Here is an 11,512-nt window from a genome sequence, read left to right on the forward strand (position 1 = left end):
ATATAAAGGTTTGATTAAAGTGTTAAACGGTGTTTTGGAAAGTAAATCACTAGTCGTTAGTGATTAAAGATATTTTTGGGACTTATGTCAAATTGGGTTGCCTTTGAATGGGTCGGAATTACCACCCGTAGTGGTAATTGGTGAAGTCCACTTTAGATGTCTAAATGGGCGATTTGTGGCGGTAGGTATAAACCCTCGGTTAAGGGTGTTGGTGTCGAATTCTCTTGTAGGGAATGTGTGTTGATTGTGAGTATATCTATATGCGTATTATAGGTAAAAGCTTGCTCGGTTGAGTTTGGAGGCGACTTACATTATGACTTGTGCGGGCATCTCGAGGTGAGTGGAATGATTATACATGTGTGTATATAATGTATCTATTTGTAGGGCGGGAGAGGGGCCGGGTATGCGTTGTCTATACCACCAAGAGTTAGTGATATATTTCGTTGTACACTAACGATGGATATTTCGTTGTCCAAATTGCCCAAGAGTTAGTGATATATTTCGTTGTACACTAACGATGGACATTTCGTTGTCCAAACCGACCAAGAGTTAGTGATATATTTCGTTGTACACTAATGATTGCTCTGAACGGATATTTCGTTGTCCGAATAGCCTAGGGGTTAGTGATATATTTCATTGTACACTAACGGTTGTTATGAACACCGGTGGGAATTCGAAGTACCATTCCCTCGTGTTATTGGTTGACCATGGTGACGTGTTGTAGTGTAACATATTATATTATTCGAGCTATATATATATATATATATATATATATATATATATATATATATATATATATATATATATATATATATATATATATGTTATCGTTGTGCTAGCTTGTGGTCTTGGAGAATTTAGAGTTATACTTTGCGATGGTATGCTATGTGATTTGCTAGCGTGTATGAGGTATTTGTGTAAGTGCTTGCTAGTAGGTATATTATATATGTATATGTATAATTATTGCATTCACTAAGCCTCGGCTTACCCCTATCGTTGTTTACCTTTTTACAGGTATTGTGGTTTGAAGCTAGCTAGTTTGTTAAGCTAGATGCATAGGAGCGCTAGGGCTCGATGGGTAGCTTTTGGATGTATGAATGCGGATTGGGGATATGGTAGTCCCCGGGATTATGCTCATGGTATCGGGTTGGGTTGTAGAGTCCAAATCCGTCTAAAGAGATAAATGGGTCGAAATCGCTACATTATTTGTAAAACGGGTCATTGCGGGCCCGGTGTTGTAAAACTTATTTTTTTATTGTGGAAATCTCTTAATGTTACTTAATATGACATATTGTGAAATTGGTTACGTTTAAAAGTGTCGGGAAGCGGGTTTTTCGCCCGCTTGTAAATAAAAACTGATCATTTGGACGCCCACTTTAGTTCATTTGGACGCCGTCCAAATGCTTGGGACGCCGTCCCGTCTTTCAATACTGGACGCCATCCAGATAACTGGACGCCGTCCAGATGCACTGTCTCACAAATTTTTTTTTTAGGCGCGTATTTGGTAAAACGATGTTGGGTTGTTACATAATACGAGCCGTCGTTTTCCACAATGGTTTAGAAAAACCTGGTGGTTTAGAGGTTCCCGGGTCATTGTTACAACTTAAGAAATACGGGGGTTGACGATGCATATAAAGTTCATCGGAGTTGGAATTTGATTTCTCTATTTTGATGCCCTTTCCCTTATTATTCTCTTTTGCCTTTTTAAATTGAGTTGGGGTAATTTCTATAACATCATCGGAATCCGATTCATCGAAAAATTGGTAATCTTCCCAATATTTTGCTTCCTTGGCGGAAACACCATTGACCATTATTAACCTTGGTCTTTTGGTTGAGGATTTTCTTTTATTTAACCATTTTATCATTTCCCCCACCGGAACCTCTTCTTCTTCTTCTTCTTCTTCCGGTTCCTCTTCCTCCCGTTCCTCTTCTTCCGGATCCTCTTCTTCCGGTTCCTCTTCTTCCGGTTCCTCTTCTTCCGGTTCCTCTTCGGGAATTTGTGATCTTCCCAATATATATTCGACTCTTCATTATTATTAGGTGAGTCGATGGGATTTGTACTAGAGGTAGACATCTATCACACAATATCAAACACGTTAAGAGATTAATATTTCACATAATATTTACATGTTAAAAATATATAGTTTCCAACAAAATTTGTTAAGCAATCATTTTTAACGAAAGGCACGGTCGAAGTCCAGACTCACTAATGCATCCTAACAAACTCGATAAGACACACTAATGCAAAATTCTGGTTCTCTAAGACCAACGCTCGGATACCAACTGAAATGTCCCGTTCTTATTGATTAAAAACATTCCATATTAATTGATTTCGTCGCGAGGTTTTGACCTCTATATGAGACGTTTTTCAAAGACTACATTTATTTTTAAAACAACCATAACCTTTACTTTATCGATAAAGGTTTAAAAAGCATTACGTAGATTATCAAATAATGATAATCTAAAATATACCGTTAACACACGACCATTACATAATGGTTTACAATAAAAATAGGTTACATCGAAATAAGTTTCTTGAATGCAGTTTTTACACAATATCATACAAGCATGGACTCCAAAACTTGTCCTTATTTTAGTATGCAACAGCGGAAGCTCTTAATCATCACCTGAGAATAAACATGCTTTAAACGTCAACAAAAATGTTGGTAAGTTATAGGTTTAATCTCTATATTTATCAAATCATAATAATAGACCACAAGATTTCATTTTTCATAATAACCATCTCATATCAGGCATTTCGCAAACTGCATAGAGATAAAAATCATTCATATGGTGAACACCTGGTAACCGACATTAACTAGATTCATATAAGAATATCCCCTATCATTCTGGGACATCCATCGGACATGATAAAACAACATCGAAGTACTAAAGCATCCGCTACAACGGATGGGGTTCGTTAGGCCCAATAGATATATCTTTAGGATTCGCGTCAATTAGTAGATTGGTTTACTAATTCTTAGGCTACCAAGCAAAAGGGGCATATTCGGCTTCGATCATTCACCCATATAATGTAGTTTCAATTACTTGTGTCTATTTCGTAAAACATTTATAAAGCTGCATGTATTCTCATCCCAAAAATATTAGATTTTTAAAAGTGGGACTATAACTCACTTTCAACGATTATCAATTCGTCGAGAATTAGACTTGGCCACAGGTTGATTCACGAACCTATAACAAATATATATATATATATATATATATATATATATATATATATATATATATATATATATATATATATATATATATATATATATATATATATATATATATGTCAAAGTATGATCGAAATATGTATTCACAACATCTTCTTTATTACGTGTTGATGATTTAAGTTGTCCAGTTAGCGGTCCAACGTTAGTAATCCACAATTGATCGTACATGAATAATTTAATATATATCTTGAATCAATCCACGACCCAGTGTATACATATCTCAGTATTGATCACAACTCAAACTATATATATATTTTGGAATCAACCTCAACCCTGTATAGCTAACTCCAACATTTGCATTTAGAGTGCCTATGGTTGTTCTGCAATATATATATAGATGGGTCGACATGATAGGTCGAAACATTGTATACGTGTCTATGGTATCTCAAGATTACATAATATACAATATAAGTTGATTAATTTATGGTTGGAATAGATTTGTTATGAAGTTTCACGTAGTTAAAATAAGTAATTTTTACCAATCTTGTTTTACCCATAACTTCTTCGTTTTAAATCCGTTTTGAGTGATTTAAGCGGCTATGGTTTCCTATTGAACTTAAATTTATGAAAATAAATATAAAAAGTATAAGTTTCTAGTCAGAAATACAAGTTACAAGTCGTTTTTGAAAGGGGTAGTCATTTTCGTCGAAAGAACGACATCTTGATGACCATTTTGAAAAACATACTTTCACTTCGAGTTTAACCATGCTTTTTGGATATACTTCCATGTTCACAAGAAAAATCATTTTCCCAGAAGTATAGCTTTTAAATCAAAGTTTTTCATAGTTTTTAATTATCCAAACCAAAACAGCCCCCGGTTTTACTACGACGGCGTATATCCGGTTTTATGGTGTTTATCGTGTTTCCGGATTTTAAATAATTAAGTTAGCATATCATATAGATATATAACATGTGTTTAGTTGATTTTAAAAGTCTAGTTAGAAGGATTAACTTTGTTTGCGAACAAGTTTAGAATTAACTAAACTATGTTCTAGTGATTACAAGTTATAATCTTCGAATAAGATAGTTTTATATATATGAATCGAATGATGTTATGAACATCATTACTACCTCAAGTTTTCTGGATAAATCTACTGGAAAAGAGAAAAATGGATCTAGCTTCAAAGGATCCTTGGATGGCTTGAAAGTTCTTGAAGCAGAATCATGACACGAAAACAAGTTCAAGTAAGATCATCACTTGAAATAAGATTGTTATAGTTATAGAAATTGAACCAAAGTTTGAATATGAGTATTACCTTGAATTAGAAAGATAACCTACTGTAAGAAACAAAGGTTTCTTGATCTTGGATGATTACTTGGAATGGATTTGCAAGATTGGAAGTAAGCTAGCAAACTTGAAAGTGTTCTTGGTGTGTTCTTGAGTTGTTGTTTTATAACTTGGTTTATGTATGGATTTATGAACTAGATTGAGATAGATTTTGTTGAAGATGATGAAGAACACTTAGAACAATGAGAGAATACTTGAGAGAGAGTAATTTGATTCAAAAAAATTGCAAAGTGAAAGTGTTTATGGTTGGTGAGGAATTCGTGAAAATGGGGAGTCAATATAGGCTCCATTAGTTTGATTTTTAGTGTAATAATTCTAGCTAGTTGCCAAATGATGGTTTCCACATGTGTTAGGTGACTCACAAGGCTGCTAAGAGCTGATTATTGGAGTGTATATACCAATAGTAAATATATCTAGAAGCTACGTATTGTACGAGTACTTGTACGGGTACATACGTGTAGGATTGTTGATGAAAATGAATGAGAATGTAATTGTAAGTATTTTTGTTAACTGGAAGTACTTTGATATGTGTCTTGAAGTCTTTCAAAAGTGTTCAAATACATTTAAATACATTACATGTATATACATTTTAATGAAGTCGTTTAGCCATCGATAGTCATTACATGTAAGTGTTGTTTTGAAACCTTTAAGTTAACGATCTCATTTAATGTTGTTAATCCATTGTTTATTATATCTAATGAGATGTTAAATTATTATATTATCATGTTAACATGATATATGAATATATCTTAATTAATATGATATATATACATTAAAATCTCGTTACAACGATAATCGTTACGTATATGTCTCGTTTCGAAATCCTTAAGTTAGTAGTCTTGTTTTTACTTATGTAGTTCATTGTTAACACACTTAATAATATATTTAATCATCATTTTATCATGTTAAATATAATGCAACAATACCTTAATATGATTCATATATATCTAGTAAGGCGTTGTTATAACGATAATCGTTATATATATATATATATATATATATATATATATATATATATATATATATATATATATATATATATATATCATTTCGAGTTTCTTACGTCAATAGTCTCATTTTTATGTATATAACTCATTGTTACTATATTTAATGAGATACTTGATTATCATTATATCATGTTAAACATATATATTTATCCATATATGTATCATCATGTCATATACAACTTATAGCGTTCTTGAATCATCGGTCAAACTGGGTGGTCAAACGTTTACATAATTTCCGTTTCGATTAACCAAGTCTTAACAAGTTTGATTGCTTAACATGTTGGAAACATTTAATCATGCAAATATAGTTTTCATTTAATATATAATCATGGAAAAGTTCGAAAAATTCGGGTCACTACACTTAGTACATGTCTTTTCTTTTTACAGCTACTGCAAAACTTCAATAAAAAATAATGATCATTCTTTATATTCATTACTGATATCATGTTTATATGTATGCACTCTACCCCTTGCTTATCTGAATATGCAATCATCTCATGACCTATGTGATTATGGTGCACAACTATAAACAACAATCATGTTGTCATCATGTCATTATGTGATTTAAGCTTTATTGTGAAGCTTTTGATTTAAAAGAATCGGCACATTCAGTTGCAAGTATCTTGATTATGAGTGCAAATTTCAAACAAATTTCAAACCTGAACAAGATCGGTTTTTGGATTCCTTTTTTTTTACTCGGTTGCAATTTTATCTAGATGAGGACTCTGATAACTTTAACTTTGCTCTCCAATCTTATTGTGTTTCTCAGCTTCTTTGACTATTTTTTTTCTTTACTGATATTTTTTTATTATGTTTTATTACAGGTGTACTAAATTTTATCGGGATTTAGGAAATTGTAATGCTGTTTGCAAGCACTGTTCAGCAACATTTCGGTTTGATGAGTGGGTTAAAGCGTATTCTTCTGATAACCACATTCATTACCACAAATGTTGTGATGAGCGGGTAAAGGCGTATTCTTGTGATCCACCGTTTTTTCGAAGGTTTTCAGGTATATGTTTTCGATTTGTATCAGTGATGTTTGATGACTTGATGTTTAATCATTTTGTTTATAATAATTTGAACGTTTCGTTTTAATATGTTTCATGGTCCTCCTGACCCGCCCATTTCGCTAGCTACACAAACATAAAAGCATGAATGTAACTAACCAACTGTAACAAAACAGTATTTGATGTACACGTCTGTGACGTTGCACCTGTCTTTACAGAGCCACTCTGCACCAGACGGTTTGTTTTGTAACTTTATGACTTTCTCATTGTAATCCGCTTTTATCCATGCTTGCTATTTTATGCATTTCAGTGTCTCGCTGTTTTAACTATTTGGGTGCTATTTCGTGTTTTGTATAAATTAGTCGAAACGAGTTATGTTTCATCTGTAATCGGCCACTAGGTTGAACCAAATAATTTGGCTAAAAAGAGACTGGTTAGTCTACCATTAATCTGCTTAGTACAATAAAGTCTTAATTTTTTTGTCAAGGTACAACTCTTTTTAGAAGTGAAGTTGTTATATCATCAATTATCAAATTGTTGGTTTTAGAATTGATAATGCACAACTAGCCACTTCGAATTAGCTCTCTGCATAAGGTTTGTTTTTTTGTGGGATTCAAGATACGCTGTATTTAATCTGCAATGTTCTTTGTGCTTCTGTGCAATAATTAATGTATGTCTTTTCCTCCTCAAGATATTGTAATAGCACACATTTTAGGTGTTATATGTCCATGCCATATTAATGTACATTAAGTATATGTTCATATGCTCTAGTATATATATGCTCATTTTGTGATTTGATGCACTCTGTAAACCAAGCTTATGGTTGCTATCAGTTAGCACGGTACCGAGTTGGCAATTTAGGAACCTCTAAATGGAACATGCTTACCATCCATCCATATACTAGATTATTAGCCATACAATTATTTATTCGTGTATCGATAAACACACACGCATGTGTGTGCTATGTATATTGTTTGTTTTTTTTGCTTTATTTTGGTTGTTATTAATTTTTTGGGGCTAATATTATGACTAAAATAAATAATAAGGTGTTTATATTGCTCAGAGATCATGGCTGTTGAAAGCTTTTTACGCCAGAATTGCACATGGGCAATGTGACATCATCCAACTATCGTGAAGTGTGTCTGATACGGTTTTATCAGAACTCGATTCGGTGATGGAAACGAGTCAAGCTATGGTTGTGATACCTGCTATGTCTCATTTTGAGATGTTGTTTGGTGACCCTAAATTCAACTTTTGGGTGCTATTACTTTTGGGTGCTATTTCACTAACTTTTGGTGATGTACTTGCATATGAAGTTGCTACTCTTGGTCATGTGTTTTGTGTTTTGTTAATGTCGGAATCAGTAGTCTTAATCTATGTTTTTTGTGTAAAGCAAAAAAATTAACCAAATTATGTTTATTTCATCTGCAACAATACTTGTGATACTCTCTTTATCATACCGTTAATTGATATAGCATAAATGTTTTCAGTTTGTTTGATTAAGAGTCGCCGTGCAACGCACGGGCTCTTAAAAGCTAGTTAACAAAAAAAAAAAAAAAAAGTATTAACTTCTATGTATTCACTCTCGTAATTGAAAAAGTAGAGCGAGCAAACTGCCTCTTTTTCTTCAACTATTTTGGTATTCCCTCCTAAATCATTTTCCATGTTCTAAAAGCCTTAAAAATCAAACTTCCCATTTATTTTAGTTTTGCCCGATCCATCAACCTTCTCCCTCATGAATCTTACTCTCGCAAATCATCGTCTCTCCTGTATTAGGTTTGATTTTCTATTTCTATTAACTTTAATCTTCATCATCTAAAAGGTAAAAACGTATTGTTTATTCTTAGTTTTTGCAAACCAAGGAATTGAATATTTAGGGCTTTTTTAATTGCATAAATTGAATCTGAGTTTTGCACTTTTTTAATGTCTTGATTTGAATCCGAATATGTTAAGAATCTATCATGTCGAATTACGTATATGCTTTAATTATTTAACTACTTGTATACCCTATTGTTCATTCGTAGTAATTGCATAATTGGACCAAACCCAATTTATAATACATCTGTAACTATAGTCTATAGATCCATTTTGTTTTTTACAATTTTTTGGTTAATCGTATTAAATAATTATATGTTTGATGTATATATTGTGTACTTTATTTATTTATAGAGATATAGAGATATAGAAATGAAGTTATACTTTTTAGATTAGTTATAGTTTATTCGTATATTGATATTAAAATTAATTATCATGATTTATTTTTCCAGCACAAACAATTTTGCAACAGGTGAAGGTGTAAGCAGTGTGTTTGACGGCTACATACGATGACCTGATGGGTTACTGTAAGTTGTTATATTACATGATTGTTGATTTTTGATAGATAAAGAGGAGAAAGTGATATAACTTTTACTGCAGATATCAGTGACCCATTTGTATATACACACACTATACCTCTCTCTCCTCTTGTAGCTTCTCGTATTTATTCCTTTTATGAATCCTCTTTTGGTTGAGCTGATACTTTAACAATTTAAATATTAGTTGATGTGAGTTTTACCTATTAAAATTCAGACTTTGCTATTTTTTGTGGCTCATAAAATTCTTTTGTTCTCCACAGTAATGATAATTGGATTAAAGATAACTTTTTGATGTTGCATATGGATTAACAAGGATGGAAGCCTATCTCTCTGATAGTTGGTTTTCCTCCAGTAAGTATTTTGTAACATATTATTATCAAGTGAAGTCCATGTTTTACATTATTAGTCTTTAGATAAATCTTTCCTATATTGTCCTTTTCTTTTCTTTTCTTCATTCTGATCTTATTTCATTAACCACATACTTTATTGCATCACTTGTGTTGATCAATGATTTTCATTATATCAATTTTCAGGTTCAACTTCTGACATAAGATATCCAAGAGATGTTGAAATCGTTAAGAGATTCAACTTCTCTTGGAATTCAGGTACCATTTATACTTTCATTCATTTATAAGTATAAGTAGGTAGGTTGTAACGGACATTTCATGAACTCTATTTGAAGCAGTTATCCTTCGAATTGATGAAATGGTGGCTCATCATAGGAGCTTAAGCTCAACTTGACTCAGAGAATTACTATCTTGTTGGTTTACTCAGAATATCACAGGATGCATACTTTTTACATTTGGTTTCTTTTACGAATTAACTAAATTAGCATTTTAGTTTAAAAAGTTCAGGGGAAAGCGTGTTACAATACATCTCTCGTGTATACATGTTTACGATTTGAAAATATAGTAATCTTATGCAGAGACCATGCGATACACGGAGAGTTGGTTGATTCTGCTGTTTGTGATGTTCTGGTTGTTTGAATAATATACATTCTTATGTCTATGTGTTGTAAAGTACGAAATGCCAGTGGTTTATCATTAGCTATACACATGAATAGATTTGGCTTATATAAACATTGGTCAGGTATATATCTGATATCATTTGTTTTTTGTCTCTGCAACTTATTATGGATAACTATAAAGCAGTTAACATAATAATTGTCACACTTTTTTGTATTTATGATTACAGTACTAATTGTTTCCTTTGTGATTTTTAAAATGCAATATTATATTTTTTTCGAAAGGCAAAATGCAGTATTATATACAAGCGAATTCTAGAAAAAGAGGTCTTCCGCGTTGTCATATGTTGTTGTGTGTTCTAGCTGCCAAGAGATTGTACGAACCCGAAGATGTACAAAGTGATACAACTAACATTATGGCAACGACCAAGCCAAAAATTTTGAGTTTGAAGCATACAACTCTCACCCGAATGTTGAGGTTAGTAGTTCTCTGTAATGTACTTATCGTTAGTAGCTCTTAGAAGTTCACCGAACAACAACCGCAACAACGCGTGGTCCGAACCGTTGCTAGTGAATTACCAAGTTGAATAATTGTATGTTGATTTTCAAAGTGTACATCTGCAACTTGCAAGTCATTTGTTTCCAGTAATGGTGTGCAAGTTTGGGTCGAGTTGAAAAATTCTATGAACCGAACATGACAAGAACCAAACCCGAACTAATTGAGGATGTTTGGTCTCGTCCTCCTTCTGTACAATTAATGCATATTCGGGATTCGGATTGGTCTGGCCGTAACTCGTACAATTCTGCTGATGGTGTTTCATTGTTTGTTGCTTTTTTCCTAACCTCGTTATATTTATATATTACTCCAAATTTTAATTGAGGTTGACTGTTTATAAATTCAACCTTTATTCTTTGGTTTGCTTGCAGTTCATTTGCACCCATCAAATTGTTTGCTTTTGTATTAGTAAAGGAAAATGGTAATAATGTTGTTTTTTTCAATAATAATATGTACTTAATCTTATAGAAGTGTTGCTTTTGTCATGGCAACAAGTTGAAATATAAGCATATGGTTTTAATATCAGGTGGCTAGTTCTATTTTGGGCAATGTGTTAGATGTGATGGAGGAGATACAACTAGCAAGATCTGAGCTAAGGAATCCGATTTTTACAAATTTTGACTCACCTTTAGGTAATGCATATCCATATGTTTTTATCTGCATCCATGTATGTTTATGTAGTTGTTCAGTAACTGTCATCCTATTCCTGAACCTTTATCATGGCTTGATTATTCACTTTATATCGAAGAACTGTCGAAGAACGATCCACGAGGTTTTTGCTTATATGTGAATGATTTATTTGTAGGTAGTGCTTTGGATTGAAAAGATTTAGTGAAGACCTTGGACTTATGCTTGAACACTTGGCTGTTTTTTATTAATCGTCAAATGTTACTTTACTCTATATTGGATATCATTTTGTTTAAGTTACTTATGTTTAGTGCTTTCAACAAAATTATGTATTGAATCTTTTATTTTATTTTATGGAATTTCTAATTACTTTGGATGTCACATTCCATTTCCAGAAATACGTGTATATATATATATATATATATATATATATATATATATATATATATATATATATATATATATATATA

General features: G+C 32.4%; 1 long non-coding RNA gene across 3 annotated transcripts; it reads left to right on the forward strand.

Moving 5' to 3' along the window:
* Positions 1-8,552: 8,552 nt before the first annotated feature.
* On the forward strand, positions 8,553-11,274 carry LOC139848382 (uncharacterized). Of its 3 annotated transcripts, none has more exons than XR_011759934.1 (5): positions 8,553-9,246; positions 9,429-9,500; positions 9,581-9,984; positions 10,145-10,928; positions 11,013-11,274. It is a non-coding gene; the product is annotated as an uncharacterized lncRNA (long non-coding RNA). The 3 variants fall into 3 exon arrangements; XR_011759933.1 differs by having other exon boundaries at positions 8,553-8,883; positions 9,156-9,246; positions 9,581-10,928; XR_011759932.1 differs by having other exon boundaries at positions 9,581-10,928.
* Positions 11,275-11,512: the final 238 nt, after the last annotated feature.

The sequence above is a fragment of the Rutidosis leptorrhynchoides genome, chromosome 5 (genome assembly GCF_046630445.1).
Source record: "Rutidosis leptorrhynchoides isolate AG116_Rl617_1_P2 chromosome 5, CSIRO_AGI_Rlap_v1, whole genome shotgun sequence".
Classification (NCBI taxonomy): Eukaryota; Viridiplantae; Streptophyta; class Magnoliopsida; order Asterales; family Asteraceae; genus Rutidosis; species Rutidosis leptorrhynchoides.